Below are 22125 nucleotides of genomic sequence, written 5' to 3' on the forward strand. Positions count from 1 at the left end.
GAGAAGCAGACTCCCTGCCGAGCAGGGAGCCCGATGCGGGACTCGATCCCGGGACTCCAGGATCATGATCTGAGCCGAAGGCAGTCGCTTAACCAACTGAGCCACCCAGGCACCCCTATCAAGGGCATTCTTAAGTGCAACTGGCCTTTGTCTTGTCTTAATGTCAGAATTTCCTCGTTTTCTGTCTTGTTTCAACTGTGAAGGATGCTTGCGGGAACACTTTGGTGATGCTATCTCTACCCACCATTGGGCATGCACCATCGTTGTAAATGACACCAGTGTCAATGCAGTGAAAAAGACAAATTATGACTTACTGCTTGACTTCACGGGGCCCTGGAAGAGTGTCGAGACCCCCAGGAGTCTATGGAGCAGACCTCGAGAAGCACTGCTCTAGTTTGTTTATTCGTTCAAACGTTTTAATGGAGCACCCGGGATGTGCTAGGCCTCATTCCAGGCCCTAGGGACACCAAGGGAAACAAGACAAGACCTTGCACCCTCATGGGGAGACAGACGAGAAACATGAACATACATAAACAAACCAGAAATTTTCACATGCTTGTCCATAAAAGTGAAAGAACATCACTGGGGAGGGGAAAATACTAGAGAGGTCAGGGAAGACCCCTCGGAGGCGACTCCTCTCTGAGCTGAGACCCAATTCAAACCGAGAAGACAGCCTGATGGCAACCTTGTTAAAAGGCCCCGCTTGTGGGCGCCTGGGTAGCTCAGTTGGTTAAGTGACTGCCTTCAGCTCAGGTCACGATCCTGTAGTCCCAGGATCGAGTCCCACATAGGGCTCTCCCTGCTCAGCTGGGAGTCTGCTTCTCCCTCTGACCCTCCCCCCTCTCATTCTCTCTCTCTCTCTCCCAAATAAATAAATCTTTAAAAAAATAAATAAAAGGCCGTAGTGCAAAGGACGTAGGGCATCTCCCCTCTGAGTCTGCTGGTCCCATTTCATTAAGAAGGCATCAAGACACTGGGTTGAAAAGAATCAAAACCCTTCACTCTGATGCCATCTTTTTTTTTTTTTAAGATTTTATTTATGTATTTATTTGACAGAGAGAGACACAGCAAGAGAGGGAACACAAGCAGGGGGAGTGGGAGAGGGAGAAGCAGGCTTCTTGCTGAGCAGGGAGCCTGATGCGGGGCTCGATCCCAGGACCCTGGGATTATGACCTAAGCCGAAGGCAGACGCTTAACTACAGAGCCACCCAGGTGCCCCTCTGATGCCTTCTTTCCATCAAAGTAGTCTCTTTATTCTGTCTGAATTTCATTTTTTATTTTATTTTATTTTTTAGAGGGGGGGAGAAACAGAGGGAGAAAGAGAATCTTAAGCAGCCTCCACGCCCAGCACAGAGACCAACCCCAAGTTCATGACCTGAGCCAAAATCCAGAGTCAGTCATTTAACCACCCATACCACCCAGGCACCCCTGGGAAGTCTTTAATACATTGTAGGGGTGAGTGTTGCCTACTCAGTCAGGCTCAGCTATCTTCCTCTGCAGCCCCTGGGCTTTGGGACTTCTCACCCTGAGTGCAAGGTCAGCTCAGTCTGCTCCTGCCCCTTCTTACAGGACTCTTAGTTGAGTCAGATCTCTTCCATTCCAAGCGGGGATTCTTGATTCGGAGAGACCTAATGTCAATCCTTATTTTTGAAAACATCTTGTTACTTTCTTAAAGGTAATCCTGGCTTATTGAAATCTTTTAAAATCTTGCCTCCGAAATCAATATATCTGAATTGCTAATGAGCCTTTCTTCTTTGTATTTATCCAAGTCATGAGGGAAAAAGTGCCAAGCCCTGTGCAGGACGCCATGTCCAACTTCACATTATTGTGTGGGTCATACGTCATCTCTCCAGCTTGTTCTTCGGCTGGGTCTGATGTTTGGCTGCCATACAGACAGGGTTTCCTGCAGATTGTTCCCCCAAAGGTTTCTCTTTTTATAAGAAATGCATATGATTATATTAAGATATGCTGTTTACTTCCTTCTGAGACTGTTTAACTCACTTCATTTTGCAGAGAGCAAATGGAGGTGTAGAGCCACGCAGGAATTAGAAGCTGAGAATACTGGCTAAAACTCATTTTTTAGCAGTTCTGGCCAAGGAAAGTGGAAAGCAAGAAAGGAAGGAACAGGATGAAGTGGGGAGAAGCCTGATCCCTACATCTGGGCTTGTAGCCTAAAAAGGCCTTAGTACGCCTGCTCCGCAGGATTAACCCCTCTAGACCCAGACTCGGGCGGCGCCGGGCATGCCAGGAGCGGGGACAGAAGCAGCTACGTTTGGTGAGAGCTGTCACAGAAGAGCAAGTGGCATTTGATCCAGAGTTGGTTTAAAATGCCCCACGCGGGCGCCTGGGTGGCTCAGTTGGTTGGGCGACTGCCTTCGGCTCAGGTCATGATCCTGGAGTCCCTGGATCGAGTCCCGCATCGGGCTCCCTGCTCGGCGGGGGGTCTGCTTCTCCCTCTGACCCTCCTCCTTCTCATGCTCTGTCTCATTCTCTCTGTCTCAAATAAATAAATAAAATCTTTAAAAAAAAATTAAAAAAAAAAAATTAAATGCCCCACGCGAGGCTCGGGCTCAGCCCTAGTGGGGTCCCCCGCCAGCCCCAGGTGGCTGGCATCCTTGGCGGGGCCAGGTGGGCGACCCCCAAACAAGGCAGGTGAGACCCGTGCGGCAAGGGGAGGCCCAGGAGATGCTCGGGATGGGGGCCCGCGGCAGGGAAAGTCTCAGCTCTGGCCCCTTCTGGTCAAAAGCTGAGTGAGTAGCGGGGGTGATGCGACGTTGCCCTAGGTGGCCCAGGAGGACACAGAGGTCACGAGGTGCGGCCGCTTCTCTAGCTTTCTGCCTGGCTCGGGGAGAAGGGGCTCGGTCCCCAGGGCTCCGGGAGCTGGGCCGGGCGTCTCCGCACCCCGAGCGGCCGGCAGGGGTCAGTGTTTGGCTAGAGGCGAGCGGGCAGTAGCCGCCTAGACGCTGAATCTGGTTTCCTTGGCCTGGGTGTAGCCCCTACGTACTTACCGGTCTCGACTTGTTCTCTAGCCATTATCTGGGTTCTTGCCTACCTGGACCCCACATCTTTCCTGGCTCCTCCAGCCGGTCCGTCCGAAGGAACGATGCCCGCACCCCTCCATAAGCGTATACACCACTCCACTTCTTGGATAATTACTTGCTGGCCTCTTGCCCGACATTGGGGCCAAATATGGATGTGGCTTGGAGGCAGATTTGGGTTCAAGTTCCTGCTCTGCCAATTACCGGCTGTGTAGCCTTGGGCAAATCGCTTCACCTCTCTGTGTCAAGCTTCTCATCTTCAAAAATGCAGTAATGACAACGAGAATAGAGTTCCGCAGTGTGCCAAGTGTTTGTATGCCGTCGGCTATGCATAGTATTATCTCAGAGCCCAGAATGAAGAAACCGGTGGCAAGAGACACGTCGCTGCGGAAAGTAGCAGACCAGGCATCTGAACTGGGTCTGGCTTCCCCCACCGAGTTCCCCCGCCTGGCAGAGCTATAGGGAGAATTGCAATGTGAATATCTTATAATTTTTCTCTTCTGTTTGGCCTGGATCCTAGTGGGTGTTCTCTCCTACTAAAAAGGCATTTTTAAATTTTATTTTATTTTTATTTTTTATTTTTTTAAAGATTTTATTTATTTATTTGACAGAGAGAGACACAGCAAGAGAGGGAACACAAGCAGGGGGAGTGGGAGAGGGAGAAGCAGGCTTCCCGTGGAGCTGGGATCATGACCTGAGCCGAAGGCAGATGCTTAACAACTGAGCCACCCAGGCGCCCTGGCATTTTTTAAATTTTAAAAGGGAACTTCCCATTTTAAAAGATAAAGGCATTTTGCGGGGCCCCTGGGTGGCTCAGTCGTTAAGCGTCTGCCTTCAGCTCAGGTCATGATCCCAGGGTCCTGGGATCGAGTCCCACATGGGGCTCCCTGCTCAGCAGGAAGCCTGCTTCTCCCTCTCCCACTCCCCCTGCTTGTGTTCCCTCTCTTGCTGTGTCTCTCTCTGTCAAATAAATAAAATCTTTAAAATAAAATAAAATAAAAGATAAAGGCATTTTACAATTGCTAAAAATGTTCCCAGTTAGTGAAAGCGGCCCACTAGAATACAGCTTCCAGAAGGATAGGGGCCTCAGCTCTCTGGCTCACTGTCTGAGTCTGTTGCTCAACATACCTCCAGATGCAGGGTAAATACACAATAAACTTGAAGGAATAAATAAATTCTTACAACTCCTACATTCATTCCAAGACAGATCCTAACATAGAGCCATTTTTCATATCAACCATTCAATTACCAGGCAAGTGACACTAATTACTAACTCTAATAGCCATTGTCTAATTTAATTAAAGGGCATTATTAGATCTCCTGAAACTCCTGCCATCCTTCCATTATCTAAGTCATGGGGGTTCAATAACAGTCTTTTTATTAGTATGTTCACAAGATAAATTAAATAAACCAGCTTAATGATTCATCTTTGTGACTTATGACACTGAGAGTAGGTGTGGGGGAAACGATAAATATGGTAAAACTGCAGACTTGGAGAAAAGGCTTGTGGCTCCAAATGTCCCGGAAGTTCTACCCTGTGGCTTCGGGGCTTCAGTAACCCTCAGACTCCCCTCCATCCTCACTCTGCTTAAATAGTGTGTTTGCCCTTGTTGGAAGCATTTTTGAGGACCTTGATTTCACTTCATGCTGATCAGGTCCAGAGGCCTAAAAGACCAAAACCGCGGTGACTACTGACCAATAGGATGGCAACCACAGAGGGTAGAGGAGAGACAGCCTTTAGTTCAAGACCGGCCATGGGAACCAAGAGGGAAATTGGAAGATAAAACAGGTTGTCTATACTAACTCTCTCCCTAAAAGTCCATTTTGGAACAACAACAACACAGAATAATGGAAATCCATGGGACTTCTTGGGCAGTGGTACAAGGGACAGAACAAAGACCTGGATCTGAGTCTCAAACCAGCCAACTTCTTTTTTTTTTTTTAAAGATTTTATTTATTTATTTGAGAGAAAGAGAATGAGAGACAGAGAGCATGAGAGGGAGGAGGGTCAGAGGGAGAAGCAGACTCCCCGCTGAGCAGGGAGCCCGATGCGGGACTCGATCCCGGGACTCCAGGATCATGACCTGAGCCGAAGGCAGTCGCTTAACCAACTGAGCCACCCAGGCGCCCACCAGCCAACTTCTTAGCTTAGCGGCTCAGCTCCAGCTTCCTCATCACTAAACAGGGGCATGTGACATTATGATATATAACAAGAAATATATATTTGGTCTTCATCCCCCATTTTTGGAACAGAGCTCCTCAAACCCTTGGAATTTCCTGTGATGGGGGGGTGTCTGTTGTTATGTTAATGAGGTGACGTTTGAACCTAAGGGTGAGGGCCAACCACATGATTAGAGGGTCCAAACTTTTGGTCCCACCCCCACCCCCAACCTCCAGAGAGGGGAGAGGGGCTGGAGATTGAGTTCAATCACCAGTGGCCAATGATTTAATCAGTTGTGCCTATGTAATAAGGCCGCCATAAAAACCCCAAAGGACTGAGTTTAGAGAGCTTCCAGGTTGGTGAACTTGGGGAGATTCAGGAAAAGTGGTGCACTCAGCAAGGGTATGAAAGTTCTGCACCCTTTCCCTTTACCCTGTGCACACTTTGCCCTATGCATCTCTTCCAACTGGCCGTTCCTGAGTTCTAGCCTTTTCAAACAAACCAATGATCTAGTAAGTAAAGGGTTTCTCTGAGTTCTGTGATCCACTCTAGCAAATTAAACCAACCCAAGGAGGGGGTGGGAGGAACCTCTGACTTAGAGCTGGTTGATTGGAAGCACAGATGGCAACCTGGGCTTTCAACAGGTATCTAGACTGGGGGGAGGGGGGCAGTCTTATAGGACTGAACCCTTAACCTGTGGGATCTGATGCTTCTCTGGGTGGACAGTGTCAGAACTGAGTTGAATTCTAGGACCTCCAGCTGGTGTTCTGAGAATCCCCACACACACAGGGAAAATCCCCCACACACACACACACACATTGGAATTGGAACCCAAAAGAAGGTAGTACTGTCTCTCTCCTGGTTTTACTTCTCTGAAGAGTCCTTTTATTTCAGCTGGAAAGTCTCCTTGGGGCGCCGGGGTGGCTCAGTTGGTTAAGGGTCCGATCTTCCTCTCTCTATCTCTCAAATAAATAAATCTTTTTTTTTTTAAGTCTCCTGAACCTTTGCTGGATTCCATCCTCAGACTTCTGTTTTTCCTCTCCTACACCCTCTTGTTGGAAAGTGTTGTTAGAAAGTCTCATTCAAGGGTGCCTGGGTGGCTCAGTTGGTTGAGCGACTGCCTTCGGCTCAGGTCATGATCCTGGAGTCCCGGGATCGAGTCCCGCATCGGGCTCCCTGCTCGGCAGGGAGTCTGCTTCTCCCTCTGACCCTCTCCCCTCTCGTGCTCTCTGTCTCTCATTCTCTCTCTCAAATAAATAAATAAAATCTTTAAAAAAAAAAAAAAAAAAAAAGAAAGTCTCATTCAAAAAAAGAGAGGAAGGAAGGAAGGAAGGAAAGAAGAAAGGAAGGAAAGGAAGGAAAGAAGGAAAGAAGAAAGGAAGGAAAGGAAGGAAAGGAAGGAAGAAAGAAAGAAAGACGAAAGAAAGGTTTCATCCATTCCTGTATCTAATTCCTACCTAATTGGGGTGATTCCCAGATTTACTACCAGTTCTGTCTCAAGTATTCAAAAAAAAAAAAAAAACCCTCAGGGCACCTGGGTGGTTCAGTCAGTTAAACATCTGCCTTTGGCTCAGGTCATGATCCCAGGGTCCTGGGATTGAACCCCATGTAGGGCTCCCTGCTCAGCAGATGTCCATCCTTGACCAATCAACTGTAGCTAGGGGCATGACATCATTATGAACATAGCAATCTCCATTGGAATCACAGAAATGGGGTCGGGGAAGGCATATTTACCAGAGAAAGTCTGGGCTGGGGTGGAGTGCTGGATGGACCACCAGTAAGAGTTACCAGTTGAGGACCTTCCTACTTGAAGCCCCCACAGGCATTTTGTGGTCTTGCCCCCAAACCTGAATCTCCTCCTGTTCTCCTCACCTCAGTGAATGGGACCACCATTCACTAACTCATCCCAGCTAGAGAGGTATTTTACAATCCTCCTTCTCTACCACCAAGCCCAGTACATCTAATCACTCACCAAGTCCCTCTGATTCTACCATCTAAATATCGTCCCTCTCCCTTCCTATGACCGCTTTCTGAGTTCAGACCCTCCTCACACATCATCTGGAATATTGCAATAGTTTCTTAGCTGGTCTCTCTTCTCCTAGTCTTTTTTTTTTTTTTTAAGCGTAGTTTTATTTCTTTAATTTTTTTAAAGGTTTTATTTATTTATCTGACAGAGAGAGACACAGTGAGAGAGGAAACACAAGCAGGGGGAGTGGGAGAGGGAGAAGCAGGCTCTCCACGGAGCAGGGAGCCCGACGCGGGGCTCGATCCCAGGACCCTGGGATCATGACCTGAGCCGAAGGCAGATGCTTAACTGACTGAGCCACCCAGGCGCCCCTCTCTTCTCCTAGTCTTGCTCCCCCTAATCGACTCTCCTCACTGATGGCCTTTGTTTTCCTGAACGAAATAGATTACTTTCTGATTATATTCAAAGATAAATGATGATTTAAAATACCTATACAGAGTGTTGGCTAATTGAATTTAAATTTAAAAAATATCTATACAGGAAAAGAACAAGGAAAAATGTGAGCATTGCCTGAAATTTTACTACCAGTAGATAATAATGCTATCATTTTGGTGGCCATTATTTTTTCCATTTCTTTGTTCCTATTTAAATATATGTATATATATTTGATTTATGAGAGGTATCTATCACAGGCCATGTCCTGCCTTGAATATTGTGACTATAAATAGGGAGTTGCCTATAGTTTCTTTGCACATACAATATTACTTGTTGCTCGTTTCTCTGCCTTCACCTATGTCCCAAACACCCTGTGTTCATTTCCTAGGGCTGAAGGAACAAAGTACCACAAACTGGGGCCTAAAACAACAGACATTTATGCTCTCACAGTCCAGGAAGCTGGAAGTCTAATACCAAGGTGTTGGCAGGACCATGATCTTTTCAAAGCCTCTAAGGGGAGGCTCCTCCCTTGCCTCTTTCAGCTTCCAATGGGCCCAGGTGTCCCTTGGCTTGTGCAGCATCTCTCCAATCATTGTCTCTGTCTTCACATGGACACCCTCCCCTTGTGTCTGCGTGTCTCTGTGTCTTCACATTGTGTTCACCCTGTGTGTCTGTCACTGTGTCCAGATTTCCCTCTTCTTAAAAGGCTACCCGTCATGGGGGAACAGGTGATGGGCATTAAGGAGTGCACTGGTCGTGATGAGCACAGGGTGAGGTATGGAAGTGTCGAATCACTATACTGTCCACCTGAAACTAGTACAACACTGTATAGTGGGGTGGCTGCGTGGCTCAGTCGTCTGCCTTCGGCTAGGGTCATGATCCCAGAGTCCTGGGATCGAGCCCCGCGTCGGGCTCCCTGCTCAGCGGGAAGCCTGCTTCTCCCTCTCTCTCTGCCTGCCACTCCCCCTGCTTGTGCTCTCTCTCCTTTTGTCAATATAAATAAATAAAATCTTAAAAAAAAAAACAACAACACTGTATGTTAACTATACTGGAAATAAAATAAAATAAAAAATACACAAAAAATGCATACACAACCCCCTCCTCTCTCCCTAGAGGGGAAAAGTGTAATCAACCTGCAAGGGTTGTGAGTCCGAAGGGACAGTGTCCCCCCGGGCCACCCCGGGCAGCACAACAGGGCTGAGGGGACCAGCGGTCGGGTGGGGACACTGGTCCTGGCACTGTGGTGACTTCTTGCGGCTTTCAGTCTCTCTGGAGTCCAAACAGGTTACAGGTAGAAAAATGGTCTCCTGCAGGTACCACTCTTTGGTACCAAAAATGTTCTGAGGTATTAGGACTTGGGTATTTTTTTTTTCTTCTTCTTCTTCTTCTTGGTCCTTTTTTTTTTCTTCTTCTTCTTCTTTTAAGGAAAAACTAAAGGCCGGTGTGAGTCCTGGTGGTGGGCTCTCCATGGATGTAGCATATGGAAGATAATTTTGATACTACATTTTTATGGATTATTTTATAATGTGTGATTCTGTCTGGTGAGAAGGGAGGAAGGGGCCCCAGTGGAAACTGCTGGTCTTCAGTGATCTTGCTCCAGGCTAGCAGCCCCCCTGACATGACCCAGAGGCCGTGGAGAGGCCACGGAGAGGCCACGGAGACTGGCCGGGCGCCCTGTACCTTTCTGAGGTGGTGGATGGGCCGTCTAGAGAATTTCTCTCTTTCTCTGGGTCTTGGATGTGCATCTGCCATGTTTTGTTAAAGGCTTTGGCCACAAGGGAGGGTGAGGGTAGAAGAAAGTTGATTCCTGAAGAAAAAAAGAAAATGAAAAGTCATTGTAATGAGCTGTTTTTATATTTTTAAAAGTTGCTATTTAAAAAAAAATGCATACACACACACAAAAGCTACCAGTCATATTGGATTTAGGGCCCATCTTACTCTAGTATGAACTCATCTTAACTAATTAGATCTACAATGACCCTCTTTCCAAATAAGATCATGCTCTGAGGCACTGGGAATTAGGACTTCAACATCTCTCTTTTTTTAGGACGACACAATTCAACCCACAACATGCCCTTTTCCATTTTCTTACCTGACCAACTCCTTTTCAATCTTCGTACTTCAGCTGAGGCCTCGTGTTTTCAAAGACGTTCTCCCTGAAGCCTCTTTGTGGGCCTTCCCTCTTCCATAGCAGCTCTATCAGCGTAGCCCATTTTATTGGAACTATCTGTATGTGAATGATTTTCCTTCCTTAAACTAGAACCCCCTTGAAGTGAGGGACAATACCTTCCATCTTGAATATGCGCAGCATTTGACTCTTATAAAATTAGTTCAAGGCTAAGTGGGTTGGAGACTCAAAAATCCAGTGACTTAAAGAATAGAAGTTACTTTCTTTCCCATGCGGCAGTCCTGAGTTGAGCGGTCCAGGTTAGTAAGGATTCTGCCCCACATGGCCATCTGAGAACTCTGGTTCCTTCCATATGGTTGCTTCATCAATATGAGGTCTTTTTCCTCAACCTGATGGAAGCTGGCTAGTAGGCCCATCTGCCTATCTTAAAGTTCAGACCCTAAGTGGCCCTCTTCACTTCTGCTCCCATTCTGTTGGTGAGAATTTAGTCACCCATGGCCACACTTCGTTGGAAAGGAGTCTAGAAATGGGTCTTTGGCTGCGCAGTCATGGATTACTCCTCAATCCTATTACGGTTTCATAACCCCTTATCTGCAAGTTCTGAAATCTCGAAAATTCTGAGAAAGCAAAAGCTTTTTCTGAAGTTTGGCACATACTCATATGGTGGCAAAATCTGACCTGAAATGACATGAGGAATTTCTACAGGCACCGATACAGATGAGTTATAGTCTTCTTTTAACCCACCTGGAATAAATATTAATGTGTTTTATTGCAGAAGTGTCAATATTTTTGATTAAGCTCTGTTTTCCCAGACCCCACTGGGGGAATTAATAATCTGTAGCACTGGGTGTTATACCCAAAACTGATAAATTATTGAACACTACATCTAAAACTAATGAGGTACTATAAGTTGGCTGATTGAATTTAAATTAAAAAAAAAAAAGGATAGTCCCCACATGAAGCCTGGGCATCCCCCCTTCTCGACTGTGTCCCAGGTCCAGACCCTGCGATTTGCTGTTCAAATGACCTAAAGCCTGCATAGCCCCCTTTTCTGGGACTAAAGCCTGTGTGGGCCTCTTTAATAGATCTACCGTCTGGACAGAAGAGTGCCACTGGGATAATCACTCTGAAGTCCGGGACCAGACCGCAGGGCAACTGTTTGCAGCGGGTACTGCTGGAGGCTGATTGTGATACTAGGATATCTACACGTGTGCTCACGAGGCCTCTCAAAGTGGCGCCTTGTTCCACATCTTAAGAAGAAAGCGTTCAGTCTTTTACCATTAGGCAAAATGTCAGTTGGTTTTTTCATAGATGCTTGTCATCAAGCTGAGGATATTCCCTTTTATTCTTATTCTTCCGAGAGGTTTCTTTTCTTAATTGTTAAATGGATGTTTAAACTTTGTCAGATGCTTTTTCTACATCAGTTGATAAGATCATGTTGTTTTTCTTCTTTAGACTGGTAGTATGCTATATTACAATGATTGATTTTTTATAAGATTTTATTTATTTATTTATTTATTTATTTTTTAAAGATTTTATTTATTAATTTGACAGAGAGAGACACAGCGAGAGAGGGAACACAAGCAGGGGGAGTGAGAGAGGGAGAAGCGGGCTTCCTGCTGAGCAGGGAGCCCGATGCGGGGCTCAATCCCAGGACCCTGGGATCATGACCTGAGCTGAAGGCAGACGCTTAATGACTGAGCCACCCAGGCGCCCCTATTTATTTATTTTAGGGACAGAATGAGCATGCACAAGTGGGGGGCAGAGAGAGAGGGAGAGGGAGAAGCAGGCTCCCCACTGGATGCGGAGCCCTATGCAGGGCTCTATCCCAGGACCCTGGGATCAGGACCTGAGCCAAAGGCAGACACTGAACCAACTGAGCCACCCAGGTGCCCCTACAATAATTGATTTTTAAATATTGAATCAGTCTTGCATCCCTGAAATAAACTCCACCTGGTCATGGTATATATTTCTTTCTATATTTTGCTGAATTCTATTTGCTAACACTTTGTTAAACATTTATACATCTATATTCATTAGGGATTTGGGTCTGTAATTGTGTGTGTGTGTGTGTTGGTACTGTCTTTATCTGGTTTTGGTATCAAGGTAATACTAGTTTCATAAAATGGTAAGTATTCCTCCTCTTCTATTTTCTGCAAGAAACTGTGTAGAGGGGCGCCTGGGTGGCTCAGTCATTAAGCGTCTGCCTTCGGCTCAGGTCACGATCCCAGGGTCCTGGGATCGAGTCCCGCATCGGGCTCCCTGCTCCGCGGGAAGCCTGCTTCTCCCTCTCCCACTCCCCCTGCTTGTGTTCCCTCTCTCGCTGTCTCTCTCTGTCAAATAAATAAATAAAATCTTAAAAAAAAAACTGTGTAGAGTTTAATTCTGCTTTAAATGTTTGGTAGAATTCTCCAGTGAAACCATCTAGGCCTGGAAATGGCAGGGGGCGGGTGTTCGTTATAAATTCAATTTCCTTAATAGTCATAGGACTATTCAAATGACCTCTTTCATACTAGATGAGTTGTGGTAGTTTGTGTTATTTGAGGGATCGATACATTTCATTTAAATTGCCAAATCTGTGTGTGTAGAGGTGGTCAGAGTGTATTGGTTTCCTGTGAATACTACAACAAATTAACTTAGTGGCTTAAAACAGCATTAAATTTGGGGCGCCTGGGTGGCTTAGTTAGTTAGACGTCTGACTCCTGATCTCAGCTTGGGTCTTGATCACAGGGTCGTGAGTTCGGGCCCCACATCATCTTAAAAAATAAATAAACAAATGAAAAACATTAAATTTGGGGCGCCTGGGTGGCTCAGTTGGTTGGGCGACTGCCTTCGGCTCAGTCGATCCTGGAGTCCCGGGATCGAGTCCCACATCGGGCTCCCTGCTCAGCGGGGAGTCTGCTTCTCCCTCTGACCCTCCTCCCTCTCATGCTCTCTGTCTCTCATTCTCTCTCTCGCAAATAAATAAAATCTTAAAAAAAAAAAATCCTTATGGGGTAGGGGCGCCTGGGTGGCTCAGTTGGTTAAGCGACTGCCTTCGGCTCAGGTCATGATCCTGGAGTCCCGGGATCGAGTCCCACATTGGGCTCCCTGCTTGGCGGGGAGTCTGCTTCTCCCTCTGACCCTCCCCCCTCTCATGTGCTCTCTCTCATTCTCTCTCTCTCAAATAAATAAATAAAATCTTTAAAAAAAAAAAAAAAGAAAAACATTAAATTTATTCTCTTAGGGTTCTGGAGGCCAGGAATTCAAAACCAGTATAGTGAACCAAAATCAGGGTTTTGATGAGACTACACTCCCTCCAGAGAGGCTCTAGGGATCTCTACACCCGATGTGGGGCTTCAACGCATTACCCCTGAGATCAAGAGCACATGCTCTGCCGGCTGAGCCAGCCAGGCGCCCCCATTCCTTGCATTTTCCATCTTCTGGTTTCAGCCAGTATTCCTTGCCTTGTGGTCACGTCACTTCAACCTCTTCTTCCATGGTCACATGGCCTTCCCCTCTTCTGTGTGTTACATCTCCCTCTGCCTCTCTAAGGACACTTGTGATGGTACTAGGGCCCACTAGGATAATCTTATTTTACAATCCTTACTTAATCACATCTGCAAAGACCCATCTTCCAAATAAGGTAACATTTATGGGTTCCAGGGATTAGGAACTAATATCTTGGGAGGCCATTATTCAACCTGCTACACACTGGTCCCCCATTCTCCTTTTTTTATTAAAAAAATTCTTAGGGGCGCCTGGGTGGCTCAGTTGTTAAGCGTCTGCCTTCGGCTCAGGTCATGATCCCGGGGTCCTGGGATCGAGCCCCGCATCGGGCTCCCTGCTCCGCGGGAAGCCTGCTTCTCCCTCTCCCACTCCCCCTGCTTGTGTTCCCTCTCTCACTGTCTCTCTCTGTCAAATAAATAAATAAAAAATCTTTAAAAAAAAATTCTTAAATAATCTCTATGCCTAACATGGGGCTCGAACTCATGACTCATACACTCCACCGACTGAGCCAGCCAGATGCTCTTCCTTATTATTTTTTTGATGTCTGTGGTGTCTACAGTGGTATCTCCCATTCCATTCCCAATTTTGGTGATGTGTTTTTTCTCTCGTTTTAAATGTGTCTACCTTGCTGCAAGTTTATTGATCTTTTCGGATAATCAGCTCCTTGTTTTATTGATTTTTTTTTCTTTTTCTTTTCTGTTTTTTTTTTTTTTTAAGATTTTATTTATTTGTCAGAGAGAGAGAGAACACAAGCAGGGAGAATGGGAGGCAGAGGGAGAAGCAGGCTCCCGGCCAAGCAAGGAGCCCAATGCGGGACTCAATCCCAGGACCCCGGGATCATGACCTGAGCTGAAGGCAGATGCTTAACCAACTGAGCCACCCAGGCATCCCTCTTTTCTGTTTTGTGTTACTACTTTCTTTTTTCTGTTTTGAGTTTCATGGATATTTGTTCTTATCTATTATTTCCACTTGCTTTGGATTTATTTTACTTTTTTTTTCTAGGTTCTTGAGGTGGTTTGAGACTATGGTTTGAGACTTTTCCTCCATTTTCTTTTTAAAGTGATCTTTATGCCCAACGTAGGGCTTGAACTCAAGACCCTGCGATCAAGAGTCACATGCTCTACCGACTAAGCCAGCCGGGCACCCCTCCTCTTTTCTAAAGTATGCATTTAGTAGTACATATTTCTTTCCCAGCACTGCTTTAGCTGTATCCCACAGATTTTAATGTTATATTTTCATTTTCACTCGGCCTAATGTATTTTTAAATTTCCCTTGAGACTTCCTTCTTTGGCCCATGGATTATTTAGAAGCGGTTGCTCAGTTTCCAAGTATTTGGACATTTTTATGTTATCTTTTTGTTATTGATTTCTATTTTAATGCCATTATGGTCAGAGAACACATTCATTGTGATTTCAATTGCTTTAAATGGGTTGAAGTGTGTATTAGGGCCCAGGATATGGTTTATTTTGGTATATGTTCCTTGGACACTTGAAAACAATGAATATTCTGCTGTTATTGGATGAAATGTTCTATTAATACACATTAGGTCCTTTTGGTTGATGATCATGTAAATTCTTCTATATCTTGTTCATTTTTCTTTCTAGTTGAAGCCTGAAGACAGGACTTTAAATGAGAGGCATCAGGAGGAAGTGACTCACCCAGGTAGTGGGTGATGGGATAGAATATATTCACCCAATTGGCATTGATTAGGAAAGACTCCCTGGGGTTGCCTGGGTGGCTCAGTCAGTTAAGTGACCGACTCTCAATTTAGGTTCAGGTCATGATCTCAGGGTCCTGGGATTGAGCCCTGAGTCTCTGCTTCTCTTCCTCTCCCTCTGACGTTCCCCCTGCTTGCATTCTCTCTCTCAAATAAATAAATAAACCTTTAACAAGGAAAGACACCCTGGAACTTTCCCCACTTTTAGCAAGATGCTATTGAGTCCCTTTCTTTTGTAGATGTTCTACCAATGGAAGGGAAGCAGTCAGAGTGGGGAACAGAGGCCCTCATCCACCTGGAATCGGACATCCATCCCCTCATCTCTGGCTGGATTCACAGGGACACAGGTAAACTCAAGGTCAAAATTCTTCCACCCACAACCTTAACTTTTGCCCAAGCCTTCTCTGTCCCTTTTCAGAACCCTCCCCGCCCAGGAAGGGGGAATCTGAAGCCGATCTGTACCAGCCACTCCTCCCCAGTTGTTAAGGAAGGAACGTGAAGCTGGAGGCTGGATTGTCCCCTGACAACTGTGCCCACTGCCAAGAGCAGGACAGATGGGTTCCCACCAGACGACGCTATCCCCAGAAGCTGCACAGTTCAGGCTGTGGGGGGAGCCTGCCCTTGGGATTCAGCTCTTAGAGGCAAATGGGTATTGGACCTGGGGAGGTCCGAGGAAGCCTAGAGACCCCTCCCCTCTCTGTTGCTTGGTCTGTAGAGATGGTACTAGGGAGGGCCTGCCACCTGGAGGGACAGCTGAGACGAAACCTTGGATGAGACTCCACTGCAGGAGTGTGGAGCCTCCTCCTCATCTCAGAGCCTGGCACGGACTGGTCCTGCCTGGTGTGTGAGCCCTTTGGATTGGCTAAGGTTAAGAGAAACCTAGGGCAGAAAATTCTCTTGCAGGTAATCGGGACTTGATGGTGTATCATTACCTGGTTCAGTTCTCCTTTTGGAGGTTCAAGACTAGGTTGGGGGGAGGGAAATACCTCAGCCCCACTTGCTTTTCTCCCCAGATTCTCCTCAGCTTTGCAGATTCCTGCTCTTAGAGAGTAGAGGGTATGTATTGAGGTGTAGTTTAAGCTTCAGGGCCAATCCCGTCAGCCTCTTCACTGAAGCGAGGTGGCAGAGATGGGCCCCCTAGGAAACCCCTTGGCAACTTGGAGACAGACTTCTCAGCCCGGAGAGTCACACTTTTGCCCAAAATGATTTTGGGGCACAGAAACATTCAGAGTACAAAGAGTATATGGGGCACGGGAGATGCTTCTAAGGAAAGCTTCTCAGGGACAAATAAAATGCTTTCATTGAGAAAGGGCTTGCATCAATCGTCCAAATCATCTCTGAAATGAAACCACAGTCCGTCTCCAGTTACTCACGCAGGGTTGCAGGAGGCGCTCCCGAGGAAGCCCCTGGATGCTTTGCACGGGAATGCGGGAATCCTTTGTTTCAGAGCCTGGCTCACTGTCCGGGAGAACAGCCTTAGGAAGGGAGGCTGTTGATTCTCAGGTCCAAGCCCAGTTCTGCCTATAAGGCCAAGTCCTCCCCATTTGGGGCCATGCTGGGAAGGAGGCAATGCTGGTTTTAACTGCCACCTACACACACTCCACAAGGGACCCAGACACCACGTTTTCAGATCTCCCATGCCTCAGACCCCAGGGCACTAAACATCCAGATAGAAAATTCAGTCAGGCCACTGATGTTAAGACAACTAGAAATTTAGATGGCTTCATTTTGTTTATCCAACTATTGTAATATAGGGGAGAGGAGAATGAAGAAAATACTCTTGAGTCTTCAGCTAGAGTGTCAGGCACATAGCACGTGACCCCAAATTCCTGGAGGGACACAACTTTGTAGGGCAGTTTTATATGAGTGATGGAAACCATGACAGTACATGAAATCAGCCACGTGTATTGGGACACATCTGATATTTCATGGCAGTGATGTAAGATTCCTGTTTCTTGTTAAAATAGAAACCAAGACTCAGGGCGCCTGGGTGGCTCAGTTGGTTAAGCGACTGCCTTCGGCTCAGGTCATGATCCTGGAGTCCCGGGATCGAGTCCCGCATCGGGCTCCCTGCTCGGCAGGGAGTCTGCTTCTCCCTCTGACCCTCCCCCCTCTCATGCTCTCTCTATCTCATTCTCTCTCTCAAATAAATAAATAAAATCTAAAAAAAAAAAAAGAAACCAAGACTCAGAAAATTATGAATATTTTGCTATGCCAACAGCTGAAAATGACCCTTCAACCACACCTCTTGGGAGATCCCTGCCACCGTCATGTCTAAGAAATTGGGGTCCCCAATCCCCATGCCCCCCACTCCAAGCATTTCAGATGAGGTATCTATTGATGGGCTGGTCTGTTAATTGCACTTGGTTCAGTCACGTGGCTAATTCTTGTCCTGACCATTTCCTTAGATCTCCTTGCATGACACAGAAAGTTCATTGATAATTTGGACAATTCACCTGGAGTGGGAGTAGAGAAAACTCTGTGCAGGGCATAAAAACGGGCTCAACCCTGAAAGATCTTCATGAAATTTCTCCTGCTCCCTTCTTTCAAACCTCTCTGATCCACTCTCAAAGTGGCACAGGGGAGAGATCAAAAACAACGAACAAAGGGCGCCTGGGTGGTTCAGTCGGTTAGGCGTCTGCCTTCGGCTCAGATCATGATCCCAGGGTCCTGCCATTGAGCCCCACATCGGCCTCCCTGCTCAGCGGGAAGCCTGCTTCTCCCTCTCCCTCTGCCATTCCCCCTTCTTGTGCTCTCTGGCTCTCTATGTCTGTCAAATAAATATATAAATACATAAAAACATAAATAAATACATAAATAAAATCTTTTTATTTATGTATTTATTTGACAGAGAGAGACACAGCAAGAGAGGGAACACAAGCAGGGGGAGTAGGGGAGGGAGAAGCAGGCGTCCTGCGGAGCAGGGAGCCCGACGCAGGGCTCGATCCCAGGACCCTGGGATCATGACCTGAGCCGAAGGCAGATGCTTAACAACTGAGCCACCCAGGTGCCCCCATAAATAAAATCTTTAACTAAAAAAAAAGAACAAGGCGCTCCCTCCAGGGTATTCATTTACCCTCTGTAAAATGGGGTGATTCTTTCCCTGTACCTCACACAAGATAGAAAATGAGATGGTACACAGGTACTTGGAAGATTAAAAAGCACCGTACAAACAAGAGGGTTTTCTCCCATGCACAGCTGGGACTTGAATCCAAACCATCAACTCGAAATTCACTGCTGTCCACCACAGCTGCTTTGCATGGACGTAAACTCTGTCTCAGGCCAGGCCAAGAGCAGGGCAGGAGCAGCTCAAGGTGACTGGTGAGAGCCTGTGAGCTGTGTCAGCCTGCTGGGACCAGGGCATGGGACCTGAGAAATAAAGACAGCTCCTAATGCTCCCTGGGCTCAGAGGGTAGCTGCAGAAATAGCACTGGGCTTCCTTCTTCTTGAATATTAAAATGCTCATAATGCTCTCTCCATGTCCCAGATTATGATGTGGAGCTGGAAATTAGCATTTCGTTCCAACACGCTGTGGCACCTTCGCTTTGGGGGTTGAAATGACTGTTTTTAATAAGCTGGCTCCAGGCACCCGTCACAAGTAATGGAGGTCCTACCCAGGAAGATAGATCACTTCTTGTTAAATGACCGCAGGGCAATAAATTTCCCAAGTCATAACTCAGCTTCCAAATCAGGACTCCAGAGAATCGCTTCCATCTTTTAGCACTAACCCCCTCCCCCGCCCCAGAGTCCCTGGACCCCGCTGATCCTGACCATTGACCTTGGTCGCAGTTCTTCTTTGCCCTGACTCCTTGCACTTGCATTTGGGGGTTCAGTGAGATTCACACAGATATAACTTGCAGATGCAACTGTGCTTTAAGACTAGATCAGTGGAGGGGCGCCTGGGTGGCTCAGTCGTTAAGCATCTGCCTTCGGCTCAGGTCATGATCCCAGGGTCCTGGGATCGATCCCGCATCAGGCTCCCTGCTCGGCGGGAAGCCTGCTTCTCCCTCTCCCACTCCCCCTGCTTGTGTTCCCTCTCTTGCTGTGTCTCTCTCTGTCAAATAAATAAATAAAATCTTAAAGAAAAAAAAAAAAGACTAGATCAGTGGAGACAGGTTACAAGAAGTACCAGAGCCTGAGTCTTAATGCTCTGCTATCAGCAAACTCAAATTTCTGCTATCCCAAGGATCCCTCAAAATTAGCTCATTATAGAAATTCAAACAAATGTAATCATATCCATCAATGTTGGATTTTTCTTCCTCTTAAATCTGAATACTTGCACCAGTTGTGGGAAATTAGGACTGGTGTATAAGTAATTTGATTTAAAGATACCACATAGCTAGTGAAATTAAACATATACTTACCTTATAATCCAGAAATTCTGTAGTATATGAGTTGATTTGTCCACCAGAAGAACTATTCAAGATTATCCATAATAGCCAAAAATAGAAACAACTCCAATGTCCATCAAGAGGTGAATGGATAAACTAGTTGTGGTATGTCCATACAATGGAATAGCATAAAGCAATTTAAAAGAATAACCTACTGCTACACATGACAACACAGATAGATCACACATTTTGTTGAATGGCATAAAGCAGACCCAAAAGAGTATATTGTATGACTCTACTTACATGAATTTCAAGAACAGGCAAAACTAATTCATAGCAATGGAAATCAGAATAGCAATGATCTCTGGAATATTATACTGGAAAGGAACCTACATGGATGCAGGAAATGTTCTATATCTTATCTGAATGATGGTTGTTACATGGGTAAATATTCCTTGAGCCATATTCTTAAAATTAATGCACTATATTGAATTATGTTATACCTCAAAAGTGGGAGGGGGAGAAGCTTCTTTATAAAACACCCATGGTATCTTTTCCTGACATGGAAAGGTGTCTTTGATGTCTTCATCAGATATTAAAAATCCAATTTCATTCCGATCCTAAATGAAAGGGAGTGAAATGACAATAAAAAATTAAAAATCACAGGGGCACCTGGCTGGCTCAGTCAGTGGAGGTGGTGAGCTCAAGCCCCATGTTGGGCGGGGAGCCTACTTTAAAAAATTAAATTAAAGGGATGCCTGGATGGCTCAGTTGGTTAAGCATCTGCCTTCAGCTCAGGCCACGATCCCATCGGGCTCCCTGCTCAGCGGGGAGCCTGCTTCTCTCTCTGCCGCTCCCCCTGCTTGTGCTCTCTCTCTCTGACAAATAAATAAATAAAATCTTTTTAAAAAATTAAATAAGACAAATAAATAAATAAAAAGTAAATGAATAAATAAAAAATAAAAATAAATTAAAAATTACAGCTGAATACCAAGAAGTGGTTGTAACTGTCTTCTATCCAAAGCACAACAGGAAATGACTGGTGCCAAATAGTTTGAAGGGTTTTCTCCTCTCCTTCCGCATCCCAGGGACTAAGCATGTGTTCTGTCCACAGCACATAATGCCACACCAGATAGTGCCAATAAAACTAGACTCAGACACCAGACAGCACTCGAGGCCCTCAGGGGTCCTCCTTGTCATCCGGGAGGGCAGTTGTACCCACAGGCTCCGGGTCCTGCCTGCCATCTTTCTAAGTGAAAAAACAGATTACAAAATAGATCCAAACTGAATCTTTTTCCTGAAATTGTTTTTTAAATTTTTACATGATATAGAAAGCAGCCCACTTCTATTTCCCATGACAATGCTAGCAGGGTCAGCTGTTTATATGTTCATTTTAACCCTCTGTGTAAACCTCTTCTACCCTGTTTTTACTCCTCTCCTGCTCACCAGGGAAATTCAAAGCCACGGAACACAATTAGAATAGAAAACCCATCTTTACTTACCAAGGGTTAGCACTGGGGGCAGGGAGAAGGGCCAGGCTCTTTCTCCCCCTCTTCACTAGCTGTCAAATATTTACTTTTGGGCTGTGTGAACCTAGCCAAGGGGTGCCCCGATCCAGTTTGGGCTGGTCCCCACCCCTTCCTCCACCTATTTCCTGCATTGTTCTCTCTCTATGGAAACAGACATAAACTTGCAGGAGTGTGAGAGCAGTTTAAAACTTTAAGTTCAGCTTAATTAATCTTTCACGCACATCCACACCCGTGTGACCACCACCCTGATCAAAACACGGAATATTTCAAGCACTCTAAAAGTCCCCCCCCCACCGTTTGTTCTCTCCCAATCAACACCGGGGAGGAGGAATTTTTTACCTAAAAAATGTGAAGCATTCTATTCCTTGGATTTTGAAGATTCAACTCTCATCTCCCTATCGAACATACTTAGGGGCATAACAGTGTTCTCTTTCTCACTTATGAACTATTTTTAAAGGTAACCATGGAAACTACCTCCAAGATCCATAATTGCAGAAATGCTTTTCCACCTGATGACACACATCAAGGACTGGATACTATGCAATCCTTAAAGTCATGCTCTTGGAGAATATTTAATGACACTGAGAATAATATTAAATTAAAAAGCAAGATACACAAATGTTCATGCAGAAGCTCAATTTTGAAATCATATGCATAGGCCAGGAAAAACAAATGAAGAAAATACAACAAAAGATTAGCTTTGATAAACTTTGGGTGGTAGAATATGGGATGGGTTTTATTTTTGTCTTTTTATTTTTTATCTTTGAAATTCTTGACAATGAGAATGTGTTACTTTTTTAAATAGGAAAAAAAAGAAAAAGCTGTTTTCTTTTTAAGTGTGGGTCAACCGAACTGACTAACATTAGGGAAATGGTTTTCTGAATTATGACAGCTCATTTTGTTGCATATTATGCGTTTTTTTAATGGCATTTTGAAGACTGTAACAACTTGGAAAATTGTCTAGGATATAAACAAAATACAGTGTTTTTTAAAATCACGGGGTGCCTGACTGGTTCAGTAAGTAAAGCATGCAGACTCTTGATATCAGGGTCCTGAGTTCAAGCCCCATGTTGGGTGTAGAGCTTGCTTTAAAAAAATTAATTAAAAAGAAAAGAAAACCAGGACAGAATGCATATAACTAAAGTGGGGAGGAGAAGGCACAAAAGTAATTGTACAGTGGTTGTAAAACAGGAGTCCTGGAAATCACAAATGGAAAAAAAAAGTTTTTAACGGTTTTTTATTAAAAAGTTTTAAAAGTAGGTGTGGGTTTAAAGCCCCATATTTTATTTTCTGCGATCTGGATATGTTTTTTGCACTTTGAGGGTTGTTTT

The 22125-nt window shown here is 45.5% G+C and overlaps 1 protein-coding gene and 1 long non-coding RNA gene across 2 annotated transcripts in view; both read left to right on the forward strand.

Annotated features, from left to right (window-relative positions):
- LOC145717355 (uncharacterized) overlaps window positions 1-15286 on the forward strand; it is a 41577-nt gene extending 26291 nt beyond the window's left edge. The window contains exon 2 of the long non-coding RNA XR_014140510.1: window positions 15174-15286. This is a non-coding gene — a long non-coding RNA (uncharacterized LOC145717355). The remainder of the gene's footprint in view (window positions 1-15173) is intronic.
- The window catches only part of CALCOCO2 (calcium binding and coiled-coil domain 2), a 286509-nt gene that overhangs the window by 175157 nt on the left and 89227 nt on the right, over window positions 1-22125 (forward strand). The window lies entirely within an intron of this gene.

Source organism: Leptonychotes weddellii, chromosome 15 (genome assembly GCF_054177405.1).
Source record: "Leptonychotes weddellii isolate Sample4059 chromosome 15, ASM5417740v2, whole genome shotgun sequence".
NCBI classification, from domain to species: domain Eukaryota; kingdom Metazoa; phylum Chordata; class Mammalia; order Carnivora; family Phocidae; genus Leptonychotes; species Leptonychotes weddellii.